The 17923-nt window shown below is 44.4% G+C and overlaps 2 protein-coding genes across 3 annotated transcripts in view; one reads left to right on the top strand and one right to left on the bottom strand.

The window, feature by feature from the left end:
- Positions 1-7964, bottom strand: part of MYL9 (myosin light chain 9) — a 32015-nt gene extending 24051 nt beyond the window's left edge. Inside the window, exon 1 of the mRNA XM_075177633.1 lies at positions 7872-7964. The gene's annotated coding sequence lies outside the window, so the exon portion shown is untranslated. The remainder of the gene's footprint in view (positions 1-7871) is intronic.
- The window catches only part of LOC142094955 (phosphatidate phosphatase LPIN3-like), a 56287-nt gene that overhangs the window by 8905 nt on the left and 29459 nt on the right, over positions 1-17923 (top strand). The window lies entirely within an intron of this gene.

A 17923-nucleotide genomic window follows, 5' to 3' on the forward strand; every position in this document is an offset into this window, starting at 1 on the left:
TCTGCCGCCGGTCACATCCCCCGATTTCCCAATTGGCTCCGCCCTCTTTGATCCGTCTTGGCAATTTAAAATGTATGCTTGTGCTGGCTGGTGATTGCCCTGATCCGCCACTGGCCCTATTCCCCATAGGGCCGGTCGCAAAATAAGGATCTCTGGACCACTCTCCAACAGCCCGGGGTGATTTTGTTTTTAAATAAATGACCGCGTAATAACATCCCTTATAGTTGCGATAAGGGATGATAATTAACAAGGGGGGTCGGGGTAGGTATATGCGGCAATTCTTAAATAAGCCCCCAAAGGAATTCACACATTTTTGCCCCCCACCCACCCTCCCTTGAGGAAGGGGGGATGCAAATATGCAAGATTGTAGTAAAACTCATCAAAAAAACAAATGTATCTTTTTGTGTTTATTTAGTATTTTAAAGGAAACGGTCATGCAGATAAAGGTGTTTTTTTCAGACTTTGATTCGTATAAATTCTATGAGCTGCAGGAGAAAACCACCAATGGGCCTCATTTGTGAAGCACAGACCGGTGGAGCTCCATCATAAAATCTACATTAGCGAGGTCACACCCCTCACTCCGCCACGGTGGGTGGGTTGGGGAGCAAGATGGCGTTGTTTGTGAAGGCGCAGAAGTCCAGCTGATGAGAGTCAGGGGTAGAGAGAGCGTTTTATGGGGAGTTCCTGGCTTTGCAGGAGATAGCACAGCCATTTCCACACCATAAACAGACTAGATTCTGGTCTCCTGATAATAGTACTCATTTAGCGCATCCGAGTTATTTACATTTTTGCACAGTGAGACTGTGGACCTTCAAGTACGCTACGCACCCCAGTACAAACCCAAAGCACGTTTTGTTAGTGAGGTCCAGTGTGTCTTCATTAGCCGAACAAGCAGGAACGCACCCAACAATAGATTCCTACTACTTTTTTTTTTTTTAGTATATCAATTATATGTAGGCAAACTGCACGAGTATATGGATGAAACACTGAAGTGAATAAAAAGTTAAGGAAAAGTATGTGGATCAAATATAAAAAGGTAACTGACAAATATAATGTATGTAGAAGTTCTATTGCGGAAGGGAAGGTTCCACACTAGACTTTCCACCACTTCCATAATGCATCTGTTCCCCAATACTTGTTTCATGAGCATTGTTGTAATAAATATTATTATTCATTTATTAAATACCAATATAACCAGCAGAGCAGTAAACATATATAGTATATACAGGCTGATATAACACTGATAGATCTTTCAAAAGAACTTTCTAATGTGTTGGTGAGCATTGTACAGGGGATCGTGGCATTAGGTGGGGGGAAAAATAAGCATGCAATATAAAACCTTTAACGCCATGCAAGATATTAATACTCATTTTTTTTAAAATGACTATGTTACATGCCCTTTGGTGCTGTACTTCATATTGCTACACAAGTAGTTAAGTGGAAAAAGTTCCAACAGCTCTCATGAGTAAAGCTAGCTATTGTGGTGTTAGCTTGTATAGCTAGCTATTGTGTAGATAGAGTTTACAGGCTTGAAGAGTTTTGAGTATCCGCTGACATGAGGAAGAGCGTTGCAGAGAGTATGTGCGATATGAATGAGACCCTTAAAGTGTGGGAGAAGAGTTATTCAGATAGGAAGAAAGAAGAGGTGAAGTGTGGTGCAGATTACATTACGGAGACCACCTAGAGATGAACCAGGAAATGTACAGGACTAAGAGTGCGGGGGTATAGGAGGGATCCAACAGACCAATGACAAGCTGTTCCTGATGGATGGCAGTGGTCTTCATCCAATTAGAAGCCAGCTGTCATCACAGTTAGTGTATCTGAGCACATCTGTATCAAAACTGGTCAAAGATTAAGCACTGTGCTGAACGGCCACACCACTACCACAGCGTGACAATACATTGTGTCTGTGTATTACAAAGCTCAGGGCACAGTTGTGTATATGTGACTCTGCACTGTGGTTATCATTTTATCACAAGTCATTCTTGTTATAGCAAACAACACTTTTGATGTACTCATTGAAATACAGGTTTGGTCTAATGTCATCAAAAACATTTATAATCAACTTGTATTAAATCAGTATGTACCTCATTCGAAAAAAAAATCATTTTGCTATGGTGCACTGTCTTTGTATTTTTAATGATTTATTTAAATTGCATTACTGGAATGTAGCTGGATTCCTGTGAAAGAAGGGAGCTCTAAGCACTGTTCAAGTAGCTTTCATGGAGGGAGGGGTTGGGGGCTGGAATGTAGTAAATGAGGATCCTGGATGGATCAGCCTCAGCTCCTGTCCATGTAGGATGAGTGTTCATTATTTACCTGCTAAACACAGGAGTTTGGATTGAACACCATTTCTTACAGACAGCTCTACTCTACTTGCAGACTCTCCTGGAATGTCCGGGAGACTCCTGAACGAGTGGGGTGATCTCCCAGGATTTCCAGAGTTTAGCAATCTCCCAAAAGCCGGCCCAGACAGAGAAGCGGTGGGTGGAGCAAAACTTGATGGCGTCATCACTCCACCCACCATGGAGGAAACACTGGGGAGAAGAATAAGTATTGACTACAATTGTTTGCTGGAGAGTGGCAGCCATTTCCTTGTGGAGGAGGTGTTCTACAAGAAAATGGCCACCACTGTCCTGCACAGAGATGCGTGTAGGGGTGAAGAGGTGCTGGATATGCCCCTGCTGATACACCCATGGTTGGACATGCCCCTTGGGCGGAGCAGGACACCCCATTTGGTGCTGCACCTAGGAGTTCCTTGCAGAACCTCCCTGAAATGACTTTTCAAACGTAGGCAAATATGCTCTATTCTCCCAGCTGGGGAGATTCTCTCCTATAAAGGACCGACATGCATTATGGTTAGCCAATGACAGCAAGCACATGTCAGTTCAATCATTGGCCAATCATTTTACAGTCCGCATTTTTATGCAGTTACCCAAATGGAACCACGCCACTTATAACACAAGAAATGCTTTAATGATTTTCTAGTATATTGCTATAGGCTATGTGTAACTTCCCCTACAGAATGTTATGGATTTAAAAGACAAATGTTCCTAGAAATATGCATTCATTCAACTGCACCCAGCATGAAAAATTATGTCTATATATTTTTAAGAATTTCTGAAAAAAGGCTTCGTATTAGGCCTATTTAAAAAAATGACACAATACAATGCTAAGCAGTAGAAAAACCTCTGGCTCCAATACAAATATTAGATCTGGGCCCCATCCGCAGGCACACCAGACTAGTTCCGCACCTGTGCATTCTCAGCAGTTTATTACATTTATATTTTCATTTGCATAACTTGTATTTATGCATTACTGGATAGTACAGGACTTCCCTGTGATAATGCTTCGCCCTTTTGTATTATGCCTATAGCTTTCGGAACGGATCACAGAACCAGGAACCACTGGTGCCGATTTAGTCACACACAGAAAACGAATAACCAATGTTGGTCAGGTTTTGCACATATACGGTTATTCAGGGATCGGGCTGAACGACCTTCTTGCAGAGGCCCCATGTACCATCTGGTGACTGGATTTTCTGGACTTATTGAGCAATGTTCAGTGGTAGTTATTTGGGGCACACAACAATACAGAAATGGAAGCTACTCAATCAATTGATAAGTTCACAGCAGGTGCTAGACCAGGAGGAGTTACCTAGATAAGAGATACACACAGGAAAATCCCCCAGCACTCTGCTGTGAACCAGTAAAAGAGCTGCTCTATTTGTACATAAAGGGCAGGAGTCTCAGTAACTAACTGCAAATATATAATAAGCAGCAGCCACTTCACAGCGCTTCTGCTAATACAGTGGACCTAACTCTTAAAACATTCCAGTCCTTATATTGGGTCACATATTAATGTATTTTTTACATTGGGAGGTAACTCCAGGTAAGCTAGCAAAATGGCAAAAAAAGGGACTAGCACCCCTGTCAGCTACTGATCACAAACAATAGTACAGAAATGGAAGTTGCAGTTTGTGAGTTCACAGAAGGTGCTAGAATGGGAGAATAAATCATTTGGGTTGGGTACAAAATTCTGACGGAAGAAATAGACACTTATCCTGCCGACATGAAACTGATAAACAGGATAAATACCGGTATGTAAACATCCCCCGACACAGATAAAATACCGACATTTTGATTTCCGACAGTAAAAATGCAGACAGTCACAATGCCGACATTAAAACGCCTGCCGGCAGTAAACAGTGATGGGACATAAATAAATGGGGGGGAAAAAAACATGTGCCCCCCTCCCAAGTCATATTAACCCTAGTGCTGCCAGCCAAGTGCCCTAGGCACAGCCAGCCGGGCTGGTGGCACTATAGTAGGGGAACCCGCAGCGTGGGGTCCCCCTGCCATACATAATGACACACAGCCCCAGGCTGGTCAGTCCAGGTCTGGATTCCCTAGGGAGTTGAGGTAGGCAAAAAAAATGCGCCCCACTCCCCCCCTTAGGGGTACCCAGCCTCGTGTTGACAGTATTAGGGCTCTTCTCACACCCCTGAGCGGTTGGTGTGGGGCAATAAATGTGTAAAAAAAAAAAAGAATGAAGCACTATTTTACATTAGTGAACTACAGGTCCTAGCAAGCCTGGGCATGCTGGTGCTTGTAGTACCAACCATGGCAGGACATACTGACACTTGGGGAACCACTCATGTCTACACACGTACATGATTTACCTTCAGATCTGTGCTCTTCATCTGTCATAACAATTTGCTGAACAGATCCTGACTCTGTAAACTCTACAGGGATCTTCCTACACTGCTGGTCAGGAGTGCATAGACACTGCAGAATTTACTCCACAATGTTTATAGAGATTTTTAGTCCATTTGTAAAATCAAATGAAACAATATGATGTGATTTGCTATGATAAAACATGATCGGACCGAACAGTGAGATTGGCACGATAATCAGGTGAAAAACCTGCAGTGTGTACCCAGCTTAAGACACACTGTGCTTTAGATACATACCCACTTAATGCTGTAACAAGAGGTGACCACAAGAAAATTCACTTACTGTGGTTTTTCCTGTGGTCAACTCTTAATACTGCGTCTCCAGAAAGGATAACTTACCCTATCCCACATGCAGTCTGCGCAAAAATAGCTCAGTTAGCGCCCTTAGGACGTTTTCCTAATATTATATTGTAATATTCTACATCCATTTAAAATACTTCTCATCATTGCTTCCTTCAAATAGATAAAATATCAGCTCATGTGAAACACTTCTCATACCTTAACAAAATGTATTAAGTTTAAATCCTTTACCTAAACCAGCGGTTCCCAAAGTGTGCGCCGCAGCACACTTGCTGTCACAGGGGTGCAGCGAGAAAGCCAGAAAAAAACAAACATAAACTCACAAATCCGCGCAGCGCCGGGACCCAGCATCCTCCTCTCTCACGCAGCTTGTCACTATAGTGACAAGCTGCGTGAGAGAGGGAGAATGCTGGGTCCAGTGACAAGCTGCTTGAGAGAGGGAGAATGCTGGGTCCAGTGACAAGCTGCGTGAGAGAGGAGGATGATGGGTCCAGGCGCTGCGCGGATTGGTGAGTTTATGTTTTTATGTTTTGTATTTTTCTGGCTTACCCGCGGCAGAGGGGACAGAGTGAGAGGGAGCGTGGCAGAGAAGAGGGGACAGCGTGACAGAGGCCAGAGGAGAGGGACAGCGTGAGAGGCCAGAGGAGGGGGACAGAGTGACAGAGGGCAGAAGAGGGGGACAGTGTGACAGAGGAGGGGGACAACGTGACAGAGGGCAGAGGAGGGGGACAGAGGCCAGAGGAGGGGGACAGCGTGACAGAGGAGGGGGACAGCGTGACAGGAGGGGGACAGTGTGACAGAGGAGGGGTACAGTGTGACAGAGGGCAGAGGAGCGTGACAGAGGAGGGGGACAGCGTGACAGAGGAGGGGGACAGCGTGACAGAGGGCAGAGGAGGGGGATAGTGTGACAGAGGGCAGAGGAGGGGGACAGCGTGACAGAGGCCAGAGGAGGGGGACAGCGTGACAGAGGGCAGAGGAGGGGGACATTGTGACAGAAGGCAGAGGAGGGGGACAGTGTGACAGAGGAGGGGGACAGCGTGACAGTGGGCAGAGTGAGAGGGAGCGTGACAGAGGGCAGAGGAGGGGACAGCGTGACAGAGAAGGGGGACAGTGTGACAGAGGAGGGGGATAGTGTGACAGAGGAGGGGGATAGTGTGACAGAGGGCAGAAGAGGGGGACAGTGTGACAGAGGAGGGGGACAGAGTGACAGAGGAGGGGGACAACGTGACAGAGGGCAGAGGAGGGGGACAGAGGCCAGAGGAGGGGGACAGCGTGACAGAGGAGGGGGACAGCGTGACAGAGGAGGGGGACAGTGTGACAGAGGAGGGGTACAGTGTGACAGAGGGCAGAGGAGCGTGACAGAGGAGGGGGACAGCGTGACAGAGGAGTGGGACAGCGTGACAGAGGGCAGAGGAGGGGGACAGTGTGACAGAGGGCAGAGGAGGGGGGCAGAGGAGAGGGGACAGCGTGACAGAGGCCAGAGGAGGGGGACAGCGTGACAGAGGGCAGAGTGAGATGGAGCGTGACAGAGGGCAGAGGAGGGGACAGCGTGACAGAGAAGGGGGACAGTGTGACAGAGGAGGGGGATAGTGTGACAGAGGGCAGAGGAGGGGGACAGTGTGACAGGGCAGAGGAGGGGGACAGAGGGGAGAGGGGACAGCGTGACAGAGGCCAGAGTAGGGGGACAGCGTGACAGAGGAGGGGGACAGTGTGACAGAGGAGGGGGACAGTGTGACAGAGGGCATAGGAGGGGGACAGTGTGACAGAGGGCAGAGGAGGGGGGCAGAGGAGAGGGGACAGCGTGACAGAGGCCAGAGGAGGGGGACAGCGTGACAGAGGGCAGAGGTGGGGGGCAGAGGAGGGGGACAGTGTGACAGAGGGCAGAGGAGGGGGACAGAGGCCAGAGGAGGGGGACAGCGTGACAGAGGGCAGAGGAGGGGGACAGAGGCCAGAGGAGGGGGACAGTGTGACAGAGGGCAGAGTGAGAGGGACAGAGGGCAGAGGAGGGGGACAGTGTGACAGAGGGCAGAGGAGGGAGACAGTGTGACAGAGGGCAGAGGAGGGGGACAGCGTGACAGAGGGCAGTGAGAGGGGGCAGCGTGTCTGGATGTAGAGGGGGCATTTTTGCATACAACTAAATAAGTATTTCTTTCCTGACCTAAAAACTTATTACATTTTTTTGACCCAACTACTTCTAAAACAGGACTGCTCAATAATTATTTTGGAGGGGTGCCTTGAAAAAATTATGGAGACTCTAAGGGTGCCGCGAACTGCAAAAGTTTTGGGAACCACTGCCCTAAACAGTAAAGCAATAATTTTCCTTTGTACTGACTGACACATCTCTTGTGTGCTGTTCACTGGACCAAACCACCACCACCACCAGATCTGCTTTAGTCAAGAGTGCATAGAAATATTAGGGTCAACAGAGCAAGTGTTTTTAAAAATAACTTGCACTTTGGAAAAATACCGAAACATTTATTTTAATTAAAACATATAAAACACATACAGTTTTCCATTAAAACAAAAATACAAGTGTCCTTGTGTAAAAGAGATATGGGTAATGTTAAGAAATGTGCTAAAGTAAAAGTACTGGAAACATGTTTACTTTTATATGGGAAGCAATTTTGGTACATATTCCAGCTTTCCTGACTATTGAAGGACACTATAGGCAGACATCACAGATTCTGGTGGCTAATTAGATAGGCCAATAGCTTGCATTCAGTTATACTACTAAGCTATCTTATATCCTGCAACCTTTAACATGTTTGTGTCTGCATTTTGCACGTTTCAGTAGTTACAATGGCTGAACCTGCCTTTGACGTTTAGCAGAACATACCTGTGAGATTTACAGACTCCTCTGTCCAGTATCCCCCCTGTCTCTTCTACAGACATTGGTCGGACAGTAAAGCTTGTTGCTTTTGCACGTTGAAGTCAGGTTTTGTAACGCGGCGTCAGACACTACAGACACATCATTGTGTCACAGCTCCCTCTACTGACAACTCACCGTAGTGTCCAGCAGAGGGAGATACATCCTAAACACTGGCGATCCTTGCACAGAGGATACATAGAAGCAAGAACTATGGACCGTGAGACTTTATCCAGAATAGTTTTGAAAGTAAGAGACCATAATAAACATGTGGATATGTATAAAAACAGAGTAACTCACTAGATAGTTAAATGTGTGACTTGTTGAACCATGTACGTATTTAACATATGATTCCTGGGTTTCTGCATTTAAATACTCATTTAATTTCTAATACAGTTAGCATTTTGTTTTGCTAAAAGGTGGGTGAATGATTCACGGACTATTGTTGAAGGATATCATTTTTCACCATGGGTATAACAGGGATGTACTTCTCACCTCTATAAGGGGTCTATTTATTACCCTTCGCAGTAGAAACTTTTCAATCCTCATCGCATAGATGCGGACAGAAAAGTTTCTCATATGTATTAGAAAATCAACACAGGAACAGCTGTTCCGAAAAGCGTCTGTTCCTATGAAGAGTATCACTTACCTTTCAACTGTTGTTTTCGGGGATTTACCTCTAAATTACAGGGGGAGAACTTTGATAAACAGGCCCCTAAGGGTCCGGGGCCTATTTATCCGGCATCATTTTTTTGACTTGAAACTTTTCAATCCTTATCTCCTTGATAAGGATTGAAAGTTTCCGGCAATGTATCAAGAAATTTCTCAGGGACTGCAGTACCGATAACCTGCTCACCTCTTCATCGCAGTCTCTTCTCATCCGAAGGACAGTGTCTTCTTTTTTTGTTAGTGCGCATGCGCCGACCGAAAACCTCGGGCATGCGCACTAACATCCTGGACGGCAAGAAGGTGAGTCATGTGACAGGGAGGGATCACATGATCCCTCCACATATGCGCTTTCCTGCTCTGCTCTTCAGAGCAGAGCTGACAGCTGCGAAAGACTTCATTTATGTTACTGTACGCCAGCTTCAGATGGCGTACAATTAACATGTAGAAAAAGAGAACAATTTCACTAGGCAGACTTTAATACATAGCGGTAATGAGCACTCCCCATAAACTGTTACGGGGAGTGCTCAGAAAAACGATAGGAACTGCAAGGCAGCAGATAACTGAGATATCTGCTGCTATAATACATATCAATTTCATGGTAAATAACACAGGGGAAAAGTTTGATAAATAGGCCCCTAAGGGCCTCTGCCCTATACTTCTGAGGAGCCAGTGAGTTCCGCGGTGTGCCTGTTCAGAACGGCAGAGCAGGGGCCTTCCAGAGCGATGGTCCAAATGTCCTGGGCCCCGTGTGCTGCCACAGTGGTGGTTATGTTGCTGTCTTTCACATATGCCATAAATTATTAAAACACCATGGCCCAGAACAGGCTACTTAACCAGGGCTGCCAAGAGGAATTTTGGGGCCCTGGTACAGCAACTTTCTTGCCCCTTGCCACACATAGTAGGAGTGGCGATGCGCGGCGCCGCCGTTGTAGGGGGCATGGCCACATAGTGATGGGGGTGTGGCCACATAGTGATGGGGTGTGGCCACATAGTGATGGGGTGTGGCCACATAGTGATGGTGATTCATGGTTGTGCCTATTTACACATGACATTATGGGGGGAATTCAGTTAGCCGTGAAGTGTCTCTGGAACTTCCGTGAGACACTTTGCGGCATAGATTTTGTCAGAAATTTCTACCGTAATTGCTGGCAATGTGTGTAGCGTGTTGGGACCTCTTTGGAAATTGTATAGGTACATGAAATATGGAAAATAATTAGTGAACACAGTACACAGCACAGATCACGCAGTATATAATTATATAACAAGCAAAATAAGTGTGATAAAAATAATCACAGATATGTATATGTTTGAAAACGGTCAGATAATGAAACACAATTTTAAATGTATAAGAGAAATGGCTGCCTCTGTAACTCCATACAAAGATAAACACACAATAAAAATTAAGAAGCGCTCAAAAACCCTTAAACATAAATTCAATAATAATGATTGAAAATTACATAAAATTTTAAACTCAAAACTAATTTATTCATAAATTAATAAAAGACATAGGTCCTCTGCACTCTCCATGTACAGACTGGGGTGCAAGAGGGGGTTGCCCACATTGTATAGACAAAAAACATGGATATTCTGCACTCTCCAAATACACAATTAATGCTGTACTATACTTTTCTACATTAAAAACAGGGAATGTTCCACATAGTGCAATATATGTCAAGCTGACCAACTCACGCCAAAGTCTCCCTATTCTGGCCAGTCCTAACATGATCAAATGCTATGCTACTTTATCTGGGCTTAAGGATTACCTGCACACAGCATTTTTAAGGCAAGTCTTTCCCAAGCACTAGCTGCCATTGGAGACCTGGGACTCACCTGACACAAGTTGGAATTAATTAAAGTAAAAAATGGGGTGCAACTGTCCCCTGAAAGTGTGATGTCCAGGGACTGTGAGCTGCTCACAGCTGTCAACTCCCTCCCTCCCTCCCCATTAACATTCCCCACATCTCCGATTCGCTGGTGAGGGCCACCCCCTGGTAGAAAATAAAATAAAACACTAAACTGTGGGGCCTGGGCCCCGGTAATTTGTATCCACTCCCCTCCCTCTTGGCGCCCCTGCACATACCTTGAAGACCTGTGCTGTCGCGGAACTCAGTATAGCAGCAATTTCCAATACAATGGAGGTTATTCAGTGAGCTGCGAGGTGTCTCCGAAAAGTCTGTGAGACAACTCACAGTGGATATTTGACAGAAATCTCTGCTCAGTTTATGGGGTATGAGGGAAAGCGAACAGTGATTTGTACCGTGATTGCCAGCAATGTGCGTGGTGAGATGTCCGCACGACACGTCACCAGCAATTGAATCTCCCACCATGAATCATGTCAGCTAAATTATGCTCTTCTGGCTACCTCACCTTCCTTTCATTTAGTATTGCTCCACCCAAGTCTAATCTACATTAAACGTGGGTGAAGCAGCGCCTGGGGTCATGGGTTCAACTCCTACCATGGCCCTGAGTGAAGTTTGTGTGTTCTTCTCATGTTGGTTTAAGTTTCCTCCATGTACTTTGGTTTCCTCCCACACACTCCGAAAACATACTTGAGAGTTAATTGGCTTTTGACAAGCTCAAGATAGCTGCCTCACCCTCTACAACAACATAAAGTGTGTTGATTCTTATTGTGAGAAAGGCCCTATATAAATATAGAATTATTATTATTACATACTAAAATGAGTTTTCTCTTCCACAAATGGAATGGCACTGAAATTATTATACATCATCATTGATGTATGGGGCCCCATAGATTCCGTCAGCAATACACAAACAGAACATAATATGAATAAATATTGGCGCAAGAGAATAAACACTAGCAAAAGACACCACTTAGAACATAAAGAAACTGTCACAGGAGAACAAGGAGATGAGGACCAGAGATGGGAGGTGGAGCGGGCCCTGCTTGGGAGAGCTAACATTCTAGAGGGGCGAGGAAAGAAACTGAGACGTTGAGGGTGGTATAGGCCTGTTCTGATCTATGTCCCATTTTCTCCCAATTCTTCTGTGTTTTTGCTAATAAATGTGAGTAAATTAGGGCAGTGCAGTAACCGACCACATTAATAATATTTAATAATATTTACTAACTAAATGTGTTAATTGTTTATATAGCCAGGCTAACAAAGGTTGTTTCCCAGTGTGATCATGATATGGGTGACAACTGAACGTTCACATTGGCTCACACTTCCATGGCCAGTTTTTTCGGGCAGAATTTATTGGGGACTGTCGTGTAAAAAAAGGAATACATGGGGAGCCCTAAGGACTCTTTCCCACACACGTTTTTTTGAAATATGCATTTTTTTCATTTGCTTGTAACTTATATTAAAGGGTCTGACACGAGACACAATTGCTTCTATTGTCTACTTGCGTCATGTTGCGGTAGCGATTTTCGGAGTGGTATTTTCCCCCTTTTTTGTATTAATGGTGAAGCCAACATCACGCTTAAAAAAACACATGTCAAGCGCATTTGTGTTTTGTTTAAAACACAATTAAAACTCCAGTGAACCAGACCTCCATAATCACATATACCCAAAAGCTGCAAAAACAGTTCCTAACTGCATACATCATTTATTTATATAGTGCCACTAATTCCGCAGCGCTGTACAGAAAACTCATTCACATCAGTCCCTGCCCCATTGCAGCTTACAGTCTAAATTCCCTACTATAGACACACACTCACACACACAGACTAGGGTCAATTTTTATTTTTTTTATTGCAGCCAATTAACCTACCAGTATGTTTTTGGAGTGTGGGAGGAAACCGGAGCACCCGGAGGAAACCCACACAAACACAGGGAGAACATACAAACTCCACACAGATAAGGCCATGGTTGGGAATTGAACTCATGACCCCAGCGCTGTGAGGCAGAAGTGCTAACCACTACGCCACTGTGCTGCCTATACAGGTGATCACTGATATACCTGTGTAACAATAATCCCCTGAATCACACACCTCCAACAAACTCACGCCGTTTTGTAAATGTATTCATTAATTATTTTTTTATTGCATTTATTATTGCTTGATTTCTTTTTTGCTGTAGTAGCACATTTATTGCAGCACAAAACATTACTACTCAGGCAGCAGTGGGGAGTTTTATGCGTAAATCTATGTAGGTGGCTTGTGTAATACAGAGGCCCTGTAATCTCTCAACTCTAATGAGGAAACCAATATCATACGCTCCTGTCATTCTATTTATACATATGAATATGCAGAGAATGAATGGCCTTAGAGCACAATACACTATATTCATATGTAATACCGTGCTCTTTAATGGAGAGAACAAGCGTTGAAATGAATGTATTTTTCCTCAATGGGGATGAAACATAGACATCTAGCTGGAGGAAAATATTTAATTATGATCAGCAATATTCACCATGTATGGCTTACATAAATAATATTTATTAACGGTTATATATGTTAATTGTTTGGCCATTCATTGTACAATAACCTAGACAGTGACAGTCCAGTGGATGATAGAAATTCAGCCCCCAGTATCCCCATCCATAATTCTCACCTCTGCCTTCTTCACATATTTGAAGAATTTATTGGCAGTCGTGTGACCAGGTCTTAATCTTCCAAACCTGACAATTGGGGTAGAGTTTCTCTGGCTAGGCAGATGTGCAGCTGTTGTGGTACTACCACATTTCCAAGCTTTCTTGTGGTGGTCATCTCAGTACACCCAAAACTGGATTAAGGCTTTGGCGGGAGCCCAGGGCCCTTAAGACAGGAGGGCCTCTAAGGACTAAAATTATATCTCTCTGTCTGTGTGTGTATGTTAGGGACTTTAGACTGTAAGCTCCAATAGGGCAGGGACTGATGTGAATGAGTTCTCTGTACAGCGCTGCGGAATCAGTGGTGCCATATAAATAAATGGTGATGATGATGATATCTCATTCATGAGTGAGAGAGTTACAAGTAGGTGGTAAATATGAAACAGGCAGCCAGAACAATTCCATCATAAAAGGAATACTTATTTGACACGTATCCAAGTATAATAGTGCAATACAGTGGTTGGAGTAGTAATTTAGCAGTGGCGGTATGGAAAATGTAAGTGAATGGGATATGATAGTTTTACAATGAAGGCAGTAGGAGAAGTGGCGGTATGGCATAATACCGTATACCAGCCCACTTTGAACACTGCTTATAATATTATTTATTAACCTTTATTTATATAGCACGTACATATTCTGAAATAAACTTAATACATACCTCCTTACTGTTTAGGCAGCACAGACCTGATCGTAGGGGGCTGTCCCTTCAATAAAGACTTTTGTTGTGTCTGATGGAACTGTTGATAGGTGTGTTCCGCTCACAGTTGTGAATGGGTGCCCTGTACACCTATCACTGGTGGACGTAGCGACACATGGGTATTTCCAGGTGAAGGAGGGTTGGGGCATCCTAACATGTCAGAATCACTATGCACTCCATCGGGGGATGTGACATGCTCCAATATGATGTGACCACACTCGCCGTCGCTCATTGTCCTGATTCTAACCTGAAAGATGCAAATAAAACAAAAACAATTACTAACTATTTGACATTCTTTACAGAAGATACATCCTTTATGAGTAACAATGTGCATGCGCCTCCCTTTACCTCAAATACAGTGCTCACAATTTTGACAAACTGCAACAAACAGCTTTGTGCTCCAGATTAGAATGTATGTACCAAAGTTCTTAATGCTGCACTTCCACCTAGGCAGATATTTTATTAACATGCCCCCCTTAAACTAGCCGGAGCCCCGGGGGCTGCTACAGAACCTGTAAATCCGTAAAGCTAACCAACTTTAAATGACAGCTGAGGGGGACTGTGAGCAGGAGGGCCAATCAATGGTTACATCCTTCTGTCTTCTTGTGATCTCCATTTCATTCTCCATTCCAATCTCTATAGATTCACCGTTATTTTATCTCCCTCATCCAGGGCATCTCTTGAATAAGGCTGGGTACACACTATACAAAATGTCTCCTGTTGCGATATCCCTAACGATTTTACCAACGATTTTAAAAAAAAACAAACCAGCATGTCTATTCATGTGTACACACTATACATAATTTTACACGATCTACATTTTTTTTTTTACACAATTTACCTTCAGATCTGCGATCTTCATCTGTCATAACCATCGGCTGAAGAAATCATGACTCTGCACACTACATAGAGATCTATGGACACTGCCGGTCCTGAGTGCACACACACTGCAGAATTGGAACGACATCTTTCCATCGTTGAACCAGATTTTTAGTCCAGTTTAACAATCAAATGAACCGATACAATGGGCTTTAGAATGATACTTGTTCATCGTTGTAGTGTACAGACTAATGCGATATCAGGCCGAACAGTCGTTTAGCGTTTGATTGGCCCGATAATCGGCTGAAAACACAGTAGTGTGTACCCACTACAAGTGTTTATAGATTGTGTGCCTACGGGACTCCCTATGCCCTATTATTCCCTCTCACACTTTGTGCACTGCTAAACCTCTCCTATTCCGTGTTTATCAATCAAACTCTTACATCTTACACCTCTTACCGTCCTGGCAGTCTCCCCCTTGCCCACCCATCAGCAGTTATTAGAGGTTTCACGACAGTTGGCTGTGCTTACAATAAAGCACATGTCAGTATTAAATACTTCTGGACACAAGACAGAAAGCAGAATAATCCCATTATGTAGTCTCACGCCCTGCTTGATGTGAACATGCTCATAATGTTATGAATGTTAACAAGCTGCTCAACATTGAACAATGGAGGGAATTAGATAAATGTGGTGTGGAATCCTAAACATGAGGATATTATTGTGGGTAAATTCTGGGTGCAGCTCATTACAATAAGGTGCACATATTAGTTAAGTGCACCCACCACTGCTAACTGCATAAAGCCAGGACACCCTGGCCAACGCTTCATACCAGTATGGACTTCACTGGTCTAGAGCACAGTTTCTCAATCCTCTGCTCAAGTGTCCTCAGCAGGTTATGTTTTGTGCATTTCCCTGTATAAAAACCAATGGGAGTATTACTGGCTCAGTATTTTAGAGTAACTTACCTTTGCAGGTATAAAGAAATGCTTAAAACATGGGCAGCAATTGTGTGGGTAAAGGGTTCTCTGCCATATTTGGGTATACACATACCCCCTACCTTATTCACTATATTTTAAACTTATTTCTCTCCAATTTTCCTCCACCTCTCTAAATTGGCCAAGAATTGGATTAACCACGACATTTCCTGGCTGGGCCGCATAGCGGCCTTCAAAATGACGTTGTTACCCAAACTTATATATATTATTCAGACCATACCATATATTGTTTCCAAACGAATGATGGTCCGTTTCCGCGCACTAATGATGACTTATGTGTGGAGACAGAAATGCCCCCTTCTCACCCATAAACATATGGCTTTACCTAAGCCGCGATATGGCTTAATGCTCCCCAACCTAACACAATACCAAGAAGCTTGCATATTGACCCACCTGCGGGACTGGGCACTTCCTCGGGCCTCCAAACCATGGGTAGATATTGAGAAGGTCCTGTGCCCAAGTTATCCCTTAACTGACCTCCTTTGGACTTCCAAGTCCCCCAGCTGTTCATAGACTATTGTCCATCTCAGATGCCATGGAGGTGTGGGACAGGTTTATTGGACTAAATACAAATTTCGCACTGCCAGCGCGAAATCTCTCCCTCCAAGTGATATCCAAACTCATTCCAGATCTGAATTTTACCACTTGGAGAAACAAGGGGCTTACTTCCTTACCAGAAGTCTCCTTCTTCCTTTCACCTTGCTCCAAGATCGTTACAGCCTCCCTTCCTCTGAGACGTATAAATACTTGCAACTTAGGAATTTGGTGGTGACCTAAAACCCCCTACTCCGTCTGTTCTCTGCCAGCCTTTGTCTTAAATAAGGTGTCAATAAAGGCGGAATAACGTTCTGGTACCAATACCTTCACTCCCTTAAAGCCCCAGCTCAATTACACTGGGAGACTGACATCTGCTTAACCCTCACCTCACAACAATGGGAAACTATCTATATAATGTCCAAGTGCATTAACCTTACAGAGATACAGGTCAAACTCCTCAACCGGTTATACCTCACCCTGGACCGACTCCACACCATTTGGCCTAACCAATCGAAATTTTACTGGCGCCAGTGTTCTCAGGTGACAGACGTTTTCCATGTCTTTTGGACGTGTCCAATGCTTCAGCCGCTCTGGGTGAAGTTTTTGCCTTGATCGCCACTGCTCTGAAAACCACAATCATTCCAGATCCTGCCTTAGCTCTTCTCCATATATGCCCGACTTCCATTCCTAAACATGACCGATATCTTCTCGCCCATATGCTGATAGCTGCTAGGGCAGACTACTAGAGGTTAGAAGCAGAAGTTCTTTAACTTATGTGAGACCCACTTGTCTCAAATATGCTGGATGCACTATGGCTACCTTCCAATTAGCCATCCATGTGGATGGCCAAACCACATTTCATGAGATCTAACCCTTCTGCGCTTAAGTTAAGTGGTTGTATCATTTCCAAACCACATGAGAGCCTAGTAATGTAGTCAGTCGGAACATGATCTTAGGCAGGTAATCTATCTGCCCCTTCTGTCCAGCTAATTATCAAAATAGTGAGTGGCTTACTGGACAAACAAGTGCCCCCAAATTATAAAGTGTCCAATAATCAAATCCAAGGGTCACGTATCCATCCAACTGACCCTCTGGCCTACTGACAACCGTAAGTAATAACCCATTGCATGGGATAGGAGCATACTGTATGTATAGCCTGTACCTGCTTGACCTCCATCTCCCACCCTATTGTTTCTATTGCTGTGCTAACCATGTCTGCTAGTCTGTGTGAAAGTCACCCAGTGGTCCCATTGTATACAGTAGACGGACTAAGGGTTCCACACTACGGAGGCCTGAATCAATATCACTCTCCTGTGGTTGTTGACCCCCAAAGATGAGTAGGGCATCTGTGAGGGGCTGAATCCTACCTGAAAAGGCCAAATGTCTTAATACCAACTGCAACTGCTGCTGCATAGCCCTATTATCTGCAGTCAGAGAGTGGATGAGGCCCTTTAGCTCCCTTAGCTTCTGCTCCGGGAAGTGAAATAGCTGCCATACTCTGTCGATTTCTATGCCTAGAAATGCTAGCACCATTTCTGCCTACTGGTACTAATGGCACCCCTCTCTGACAACGACTTGAAAGCATGCCACAAATTAAGGACCCTACTAGGCCCATGATAATTGTCCAAGTAATGGCATTGATTCCCATTTCTGATTTCTTCACCCTTTCTAAGAATAAGCTGAATACTTTAAACAACTTGCAGGATATCGTACAGCCCATGAGACACTACCGGTACAAAGTAATGGCCTTC

The sequence above is a fragment of the Mixophyes fleayi genome, chromosome 6 (genome assembly GCF_038048845.1).
Source record: "Mixophyes fleayi isolate aMixFle1 chromosome 6, aMixFle1.hap1, whole genome shotgun sequence".
Taxonomy (NCBI): domain Eukaryota; kingdom Metazoa; phylum Chordata; class Amphibia; order Anura; family Limnodynastidae; genus Mixophyes; species Mixophyes fleayi.